This window comes from Octopus bimaculoides, chromosome 1, assembly GCF_001194135.2.
Source record: "Octopus bimaculoides isolate UCB-OBI-ISO-001 chromosome 1, ASM119413v2, whole genome shotgun sequence".
In the NCBI taxonomy this organism is placed as follows: Eukaryota; Metazoa; Mollusca; class Cephalopoda; order Octopoda; family Octopodidae; genus Octopus; species Octopus bimaculoides.
The window spans coordinates 173707644-173718048 of NC_068981.1; positions in this window are offsets into that span (position 1 = coordinate 173707644).

The window sequence follows — 10405 nt, forward strand, 5'->3', positions numbered from 1 at the left end:
ATATATATATATATAGTTTTCCCTTTTCCCCATAGTGTAAAATCAGTGCAGTCACAGTAAATACTATAAACATGGCAACATGCCTCCTCTGCAATATAAACCTCCAAGCTGCTTTACATTGAAATATTTCTGACTTGGAAAAATATAAAGATTGCACAAAAAGATAGTGAAAATAGGATGATTTCAAAATATTTTTGCTAGCTAACTTAGACAAAGATAATTGCATCTTGTTTATCTTACTTGGAAAAAAAGACAAACCTATCACTTTTTAGTGATGTTATGTGGAATACAGGTGTCATATTAGAAATGTAGAAAAATATTGACTCAGCTGCACAGATGCAGCTATTTGAGAGATTTGGGTGTTTGTCTACTTGATAGAAAAGCTTGATAGTGCAGTGTGCTACAAGCAATTGCACCTAACTCTCGGTGTCTTAGTTCACATAGCTTTTATTGTTTAGTAGCCACGTCAACCCTAATTGAGCAGATCTATGATCAAAAGCATTCTAACATGATTGTTTTATCCTTTTATTGTTACGTAGAACTATATCTTCCTATAATCATTTCCTCAACCAAGACAGCATGATGTGATTTGAGAGAGATTTGGCTATCATTTCTGACAAATACATAGAGGTTTCTTTGTTGGCTCATTTGCATATCTGCTAAAATGCAAATGAAAAGCTCACTGCTGTAATGAGTAGGAAAACTGCATTACTGACGATTGTTTCATTAGCTTACAGTACTGAGTTCAAATCTCAGCAGAAAAAAACCCCACAATAGAATGGACTTTGCAATTTAGAGAAGAAAACATCTCTCACCTTTTTAAGAGCTGTAAAGATTGGAATAAGTTCCATCATACTTTATCTCTGAATGCAAGGATCCTCTGAAGAACAAGTAATATGCTCAAATATTGAAACTTTTATTCAGTTATTACTATGTAGAACAAATAATTGCTCCGCCTCTGCTTCATTTATTCCCCACATTAAGCAGTGAGTTGGCAGAATCATTAAATCAGCATTTGTTATGGCTTTGTACTCAAAGCTTCCTTTCTCTGTTAGTCTGCCTGTAATTCACTACACCTCTTGTATATCCATAACTTTATATTAGGTACAACATATGGAGTTTATGCCAACTCCTTTTCTACATAATGAAGGAAGCTATTTTTCTGAAGATATTAGGGTCCTGTCATCTTTCCTACTTATTAAAACTTAAGTCTTTGCTAAATTTACCTTCAGTCCTCTCAATTCTATGTTTAGCTCCCGTGCTTGGAATTTCCTCCTTAATTGTCCTATAGATTCAGCTATGAGAACTAGATCATCAGCATATAGGAGTTCCCCAACCTGAAGAACTACAATAGATAAGTGGGGATTGAAGACTGAGCTTTGATGAACTCCTATCTTCATGCTAAATTCATTACTGAAATCATTGTTAACTCACACTTGCTGAATTTTTACAACACTCACAAGTCATTTATCTACACCTATTTTTCCTTGTCACCACCAAATTACTGAACATGGTGTCATGTCAAACACCTTGTCCAAATCAATGAAAGCCAGGGATAGTAGCTTACTCTTAGCCAAGTATTTCTCCTGCAGTTGCCTCACAAGGAAGATTGCATTTTGGTACCTCTTTCAAGCATGACGCCAAAGAGCATATTTTTTGGATCTATGCTGTCACAGATCACTTGTGTTCCTAAGACCATAAAAAAAATCATCTCTAAAGTTCATAATTTCCATTCATTTATTGTCCTATGGGTCAATGGCATAGTGAACATATGTGTTGATTAAATGTTCTTTGTTGAATTCAATCTTTGGAACAATGAATCTACATATACTATGTTCAAGCTGAATGAACAAGCAGCATCAAGTTCAAGAATAACTAATATGAGAATATCCCTGATGTAGACAATGGAATGTGAATAATCTAAGGCAATGGACTGAGTAGAGGGTTCAGTTTGAACTTCTGAGAATGTAGATGTAAGAGGTACTTGAAGAAGATTAGAGGTACATCAGCTGAAACAATATGACTTTAATAACCAAAATGAGGACATGGAGTCTAAAAAATAATATTCATCAGTAATCATGATTAGTTTGCTCCTTGCTAAACTCAATTTCATCTGTGGGAAGCATTATTTATGCCAGACTACCCAAGCAAAAATTTGCTTAGCACTATGGAAATTAGGTAAACAGTTCAATAGAGGGATTTCTGCAAAAGAAAGCTGAGTGATAAAGAGAAATATTCACACTTATTCCTATTTAATCTATCTTTTATCTTTTGCCTGTGGCTGTGATGGGACACTGCCTTGAAGGGTTTTAGTCAATCGAATCAACTCCAGTACTTTTTTTTAAGTCTGGTACTTATTTTATTGATGCTATATGCCTAATCACTAAATTACAGAGATGTAAACAAACCCAATACCAGTTGTCAAACAGTGGTGAGGGACATACACAAAGACACATACATAAATATATATACAAGCTTCTTTCAGTTTCCATCCACCAAATCCATTCACAAAGCTTTCTTTGGCCCAGAGCTATAGTAGAAAACATCTGCCTAAGGTATCACACAGTGAGTCGGAACCTGGAACCATGTGGTTGGGAAGCAAACTTTTTACCACACAGCCATGACTGCATACACAGACACACACACACACATAAAGAGATATTAAGTCAACATTCTATTCACAATCAATAGATAGTTTTGATATTCTTCTCAATAGTTTTACAGAAATTCTGTAATTAATGGTTTCAAATTTTGGCTCAAGGTTAGCAATTTTAGGTTAGTGAGTTAACTGATTACATTCACTCCAGTGCTCAACTGGTATTTATTCTATCAACCCTGAGAGGACGAAAAGTGAAGTCAACTTTGGCAGAATTTGAATTCAGAACATCAAGACAGACAAAATGTTTAACAGTATTTCATCCGGCATGCAAACAATTCAGTGGTCAGCTGACCACTTTTTTTTTATATATACCCAGGCCTATTTCCCATATTCTTAGTAGTGGGTAGCCACAAGACACACACCAGGCATTCCATTCATGATCTCTCCAGTGAGTCAGTCTTGAGATTTGACCTCACACATTTTCCAATGTCTTCCTCTTTCATGAGTACTCTCTATCAACTGCTCTTTTTCACAAGGTACTACTTGTTTTATATGTGGTCAGTCTTACAGTTCACTTATGGCCAGGCTTTCAAGCAGGTTAATATTACACATCCACCAGATCATGCTCTCCTCCATACATCTTCTGTATTCAATAATGCTCTTATTATCATCTCATTTTTTACATTCTATTATTCAAACATTATGCCTTTAATACGAAGGTGAACCTTTTATAGACAACAACTTTCTAATCGTTTTTCATTACCCTGGCAACTATGCTTTACATTGACCACTAATTAGATCACCTAAGTAACTATCAACCACATTTAGTGAGCAGTCCATAATACAGTGTACAAGAAAGGAGACTGCACTGGATTGGTCATATGATGTGGATGGGTGAGGAAACTAGCATAAAAAAGTGTCAATCACTTAAAGTGAAGAAAAATTGTGGAAGAGGAAGGCCCAGAAAGACATGAGATGAAGTATTGAAGTTTGATCTCAGAACACCAAGCCTTACAAAGGAAATGACAGAGGACTAAGATATGTGGCACACTGCAGCACTCAAGAAGACCTGCCCACCACAACAGAATTAAGATCCTAAGGCCAAGATGCCATGTAAATAGCATTGGTGTGGGTGTTGGTGCCATGCAAAAGTACTGGAGATGATGCCATGTAGAAAGCACCCAATACACTCATAAAGTAGCTGGTGTTAGGGAGGACAGCCAGTTGTAGAAACCAAACCAAAATGGACTATGGAACCCGATGTGACCCATGGCCTTGCCAGTTCCTGTCAAGCCATCCAACCTATGCCAGTATGGAAAACAGACATTAAATGTTGATGATGATGATGTACTTCTAGTGCTTACTATTCCTGTACAGTATCACATTTAAATGCCTGGTTCTGTCAACCTGCTGCAAATCACACACTCTTTGTTACTACCATGCTAGTCTTTACTTTGTGTGCCTTAAATCATGCTCTAGACCGTTAAACTATATTTTCCAGGGGTTTTTTTTTGTTCTGAAATTAACCAACAGATTCTATCATGAAAATGAGGTCATCAACAAATAAAAGTTCCCAAGGACAACTGTGAAAGTGAGATTCTGACACTTTTGTAACATTGACATAATTCTGATAGCATTATTATATGAAACAATGAGGAAAACAGCTAAACGGAAAGAATGACACTTCCAAAACCTGTATTTCTAGAAATCATAAGCAAAATCCAAAGTTTGTGTTAAATTAGTGTCTAAAATTAGCTACAATACAATTATCACAAAATAACACAAGATAAATAAATTAGCTATATTGAAATTATAGTTTCAGTTTTTGACACAAGGCCAGCGGTTTGGGGATAGGAGTAAGTCAACTACATCAACCCCAGTGCTCAACTGGTACTTCTATCATCAACCCCAAAAGGACGAAAGGCAAAGTTGACCTCTTGTGGCATTTGAACTCAGAACATAAAGTTGGAAGAAATGCCACTAAACATTTTGTCTGGCATAGTAATGATTTTGCCATCTTGTAGCCTTAAGCTACATTGCAGTGGTTTTCAACCAGGATCCATTTAAGATTTTGTTGTTAAAATTCATTTGCAATAAAACTTCTACAATACACAACATATTTAAGCAATTTTTCATATAATTCCTAATATTTAATCATAAAATATGATAGCTGTTTTTAGACATTGAAGGACAATTAGGGTTCTCCCTCCCTCAAAGGGGTCCATAAAAAAAAAAAAAAATGGTTGAGAACCACTGCTATAATGAAATGATAAACATTTAAAATTCAACAATGCGATGTACTGTCAAGTTGTCTCCCTTGCAGATGTTACAGCAAGACTATTTTCCCTCATCTTAGGATGCTGGATTGACAAAATCGTTAGTGCTGAACAAAATGCTTTGCAATATTTGTTTGGAGTTCAAATCCTGCCCAGATGATTTGATGATTTTTGCCTTTCATCCTTCTGGAGTCAATAAAGCACCAGTCAAGTACTAAGGTCAATATAATCGAATGAAACCCACTCCCAAATTCATGGCCATGTGCCTATATAAGAAATAATTTTGTTGCATTTTCATAAAACAAGCAAAACTTGACTGGGAAAAATCTTCCTAAAGTGTTTCTACCAAGCTGTCATTTCAATTCAAATATATTTTAATGAACATTCATGTGATATTTTATAGCTTTCATTTTGTCAGTTTTTTTTGTCCTGTTGATGTCAGTCTACTTTTCATTCCCACCATTCTTTCTTTAGTCTCTCATTTAGCAAAGCTGATAAACTTAATACCTCAGTAATTTTCAAACACTTTTGTAAAGTAGAATATAACAGACTGAGAATGGTTTGATTGAATATCCCATTTCCATAACAATTCATCCTGTATTACTCAAACTTCTAGTTTACCCACAACTAAGAGTTTCAGTGCAATCACAGTTCATCAACCTTTAAGCAAAAAATAGAAAGAAAACCTATTCACACTGATGGATAGATGGTCCAGTGAGAGCCCTCTTACAATGTCAATGATAGATAATTGACTCAGACCTGGTCTCAGTTGGGGGAACAACTGGACTTGTGGTTTTTATAGTAAGGTATAACTAAAGCTGGCTTTGTATGATACAATCATTATGGAGAAGAGAAAATAGTCTTCTCATTACTCAGCTAGAAAAAAAAAATATAGGCGAGGCAGTCAAAGTTACACTGGTAGAGCATACAGAACATCTAGACATGAACAAAACACTAAATAGCCTTATTTACATTCAACGGATATTTGTCCTCATCTTGTTTGTTGTTAAACACAACGTTTCAGCTGATATACCCTCCAGCCTTCTTCAGGTGTCTTGGGGAAATTTCGAACCTAGGTTCTCGTTCCTAAGGTATTTTTTGATGTTATTATTATTATTGTTCAGGTCACTGCTTGGAATCTTGAGGTTAGTAGCCCGCACTCTTAACCACTACGCCATATGCCCATGAGCATATGGCATAGTGGTTAACAGTGCAGGCTACTAACCCCAAGATTCCAAGCAGTGACTTGAACAATAATAATAATAACAGCATTGAAAAATACCTTAGGAATGAGAACCCAGGTTCGAAATTTCCCAGAGACATCTGAAGAAGGCTGGAGAGTATATCAGCCGAAACGTTGTGTTAACAACAAAGATGAAGACAAATATCCGTTGAATGCAAATAATTCCTCATCTCTTTAATATAGAACTGTACTAAATAGCCTTCTTTAAATAACAGGCAAAATGCTGAAGAGAATGTTGTATTGTCCAGACAATGTTGTGCACTTAAGGTATGTTTAATGGATTACAAGTTGTATACTGTACAGAATGGCTAGTTTCAGGTGTGGTTTGTCAGCTCACCTGTATGATGAGTACCTGGGCCATGGCTTTTTTTAAGATCATTCCTCCTTGTACAATAACTGTTTCTGAAATCTGATGAAACCCATCTATTCAGTGGCAGACATAAATATTTGATTTATAATTAGAACTTCTTAAATAAAAAATAATATTCTATGTTAGCCAAATTCATCTTACTAATACCAGTCATCCTTCAAGGATATGTTGTAATTCTGACATTTTTTTCCAGATTGTCAATGAAAATTTAATCAATTTAACCATCACCTCCAACTTTCCTATGTTTGCATGTTTTCTTTATTTTAAAGCTTATTTTTTAATGACTGAATGTTTTTCATAATGCTAACCCCTAATCTATTTTGCAAGGTATGAAGCTGAAGCAAGCAGAGTTATGTACCTTGTCAAGTTCAGTATTACAGCACGAGCAGTATGATATTAACTCTAGATAATCCTGAGTGTATCTTGATTGTAAAAAAGGAACACCAGACACTGGCATGCTGTAAAATTAAAAAGCTGACAGTAGAAATGATGATCACTGTCTAACATCTTAATACATTAGAAGTCATTATTTGGTAGCTCACCCAGCTAGATATAGCAGCCAAAATATCCTTCGAATTATATTTTATTATCTTCAAAGAACAAAGGTACACTGGAAAATGCATTCTCTGAGATATACACAGAAGCAATTGTCATCGTTTGGATGAAACAAACAACGTTACAGATAATCCAAACCAGAATGTATCGGAATATATATTGGTATTTAAATAACTTAATTTTAATGTCAAATGAGCTAAAGGAGAGATAATTGACCTATGGATGTCAACTAATCTTTTGAAGGACATTATAAAATTTCCCAAAGCTCTCTTGAAAACTATCATTAAATCAAGTTTGACAAAATATTTTCGCAATAAGTTTCAAATTTTGACACAAGGCCAGTAATTTTAGGGGAGGGAGATAGTTGATTGCATCGACCTGTACTCAATTGGTACTTACTTTATTGGCTCCAAAAGGATGAGAGGCAAAGTCAACCTCTTTGAATTTAAACTCAGAATGTAATGATTTGAAAGAAATACTAAGCATTTTGTCAGTCACTTTAGCAATTCTGCTGGTTCAAAACCCTCAAAATATTTTCACAATATCAAAACTCAATTTTACTGTTGCGGCCAAGTCAAACTGTTTTGTGTTTTATGAATAGTATTGGGATGCATCTCTAGAAAAGATGACAAACCGCTCTTGCTTACTCAATTAACTGAAATTAAAATAGATACCATGCTAATGCTAAAGGTAGCAAGAGCATAGTGTAACTGAAGAGTGGATTATTAGCTTAAGTATTCAGCTCTAATCCTCCTCCTCCTCCTCTACCCATCAGTGACTAAAGTAGAAATGGTTTGACCAGTTTTATCATTTTATCCAAAAACGGCCAAAAGCAGTATCCAGATGACTTAATATTGAATCAGAACCATCAACTAATGAATAAATACACTACTGTATAAATTCATATATAAGTCACACACACTTTATATTTGGCTTCAGCCTTTCTCTCATACATGTCTCAAATTGCTTTTCCTGAATAAAATTTGCACATTTAGCTGAAATAATCCAAATCATTGCTAATACAGTCTAGCAGTCTCAGAACCAGCTATCATAGCAATGTGTCTTTGTAACCTGCATCTGGAACAAACCAAGCACTTTTAAACTTTCAGTCTTGATTGACCAACAAATTTCACATCTAATGGACATTAAGCATACAGTTGGCCAACAAAAAACTGTACATATGTATGTATATCTTGACATCACATGACAGTTGAAAGCAAGTGCAGCCATCATTCAAGTAGTGTCAGGTTTCAAATCTATTGACATGCTTACACATGTCTGGCCTTGAGAAAATATTATCTTGCTTGGGAACATGTGAGGGTTGGTGAGAGGAAGTACATCTGGCTGTAGAAAATCTGCCTTAACAAATTCTGACCTACGCAGCATGGGAAAAGTAGATGCAAAACAATAATGATAATGAACATTATTAAAAACACATTTACAATGACTTTATGACTCCTCAGAATTATTATTGACAGTCTATTGGTCAATCACTGCTATCAGTTCAGTGATGTAATGCTAGCTTACTTCTATTCATAAATCTTGGGGAACCAGTGTAATATTATACTTGCATCAATGAATAGCTACAATATGTTTGTTTTAAAAATATGCATATGACAAAGAAGTCCATTCAAGCATAATTCACATACCTAAATATATAATTCTCTAATTTTTATATGGTGAACGGCATATTGTTTAGCACATTTTGGTTTTGGAATTTTCTTAAATGCTTCTCTTTAATTCTAATTGTCCCACTAATTTTTCCAACATATAGACCTCTCTCAACTGTACAATTTTCATGCTATTCAGCATATTTAATAAAATGCAGCTTAAAACCAATCTCATAACTTGATCTCTTGCTTTTAATGCTTTACTTTGCTTCTTTTATCTTGTTTCAGTCATTAGACCGTGGCCATGCTGGGGCACAGCCTTGAAAAATTTCTAGTCGAATGAATCAACTCCAGTACTTATTTTTTTAAGCTTGTTACTTATTCTATTGGTCTCTTTTGCCAAACCACTAAGTTGTGGAGATGTAAACACCAACACCGTTTGTCAAGCAGTGGTGGGGGACAAACACAAAGACACTCAAACACACACATATATATATATATGACAGGCTTCTTTCAGTTTCCATCTACCAAATCCACTCACAAGGTTTTGGTTAGCCTGACACTAGTAAGAGACACTTGCCCAAGGTGCTATGCAGTGGGACTGAACCCAGAACCATGTGGTTGGGAAGCAAACTTCTTACCACACAGTCACTCCTGCACCTTTTTATATAAAAAACAGAATAAACTTTTTTAAAGATTTCTACCAAGAAATCTATACATGTAGATATGAAAAGTTTAGACAGATATGAGTAATAGAATATGCATATCATTAAAAGGGCATACATTTGGTAGCGAAATTGAATTCATGTTTTTCAAATGATATATTTGTCTGCACCGTCAATATTCATATAAACAATGTAGTGACATGATCAATCATTTCTCTATCTGTGTGTGTGCATGCGTGCATGAATTTTGAAGGTTCAGTAAGTTGCACATGTTCCTTTATACTTCTTTGTTTAAAAACAAAGAATTTTTATTTCTAAGTACGTCATATATGTTAGCATCAAACAAGACTTCTTGCAATAGATCAAAAGATCTTCATAATTCACACAGTTGAGTTAATCTTAAGCAATTATCTTCGCGAATTGCACCACATTTAACATAAGACATTTGATATTATCCTACAATCCTAATTCTACTTTAAAATAGATGTATGTGTGTGTGTGTGTGTGTGTGTGTGTACACATACATAGATGTAATTGTCACAACTTTATTCAACTATTCCACTGTACAAATCTAGGAAAAGCAGCACAAATTAATGATACAGCTAATTCTAAATGGAATCTTGAATTAAACACAAAACATTATCACATCAAAACTAATCCCACACTTTCATTAACTTCCTGTGCATTATACCAATAAATCTTCTGCAGGTTATGTGGTAGTTATTCTCTCAATTCTATACTTACAGAAGTCAAAGTCAGCCAATATCTGAAACAAATCTTAGAATTATTTCAGCAAACATCTAAAATAATTTTCATATTCCTAAACCTTTTTGAAAATGATCAACAGCCTTTGGATCTCAAAACAAACACATTCTATATTCAGGAAAGCTGAGCTGCAGCTGATCTAGTCTACAGAAATGTTAATAAGAAAATGAAGGACACAACCTATAAGTCTACAAGGTGTTGGTTTGGAACCATTGAGGTGAAGACAATTGTAAATGGGGCTGATTCAGCTAGTTTCTTATTTAGAAAAAAGTTCTATATTAGGTACTGTTCTCCATTAAATAGGAACACTGCATAGTTGGCA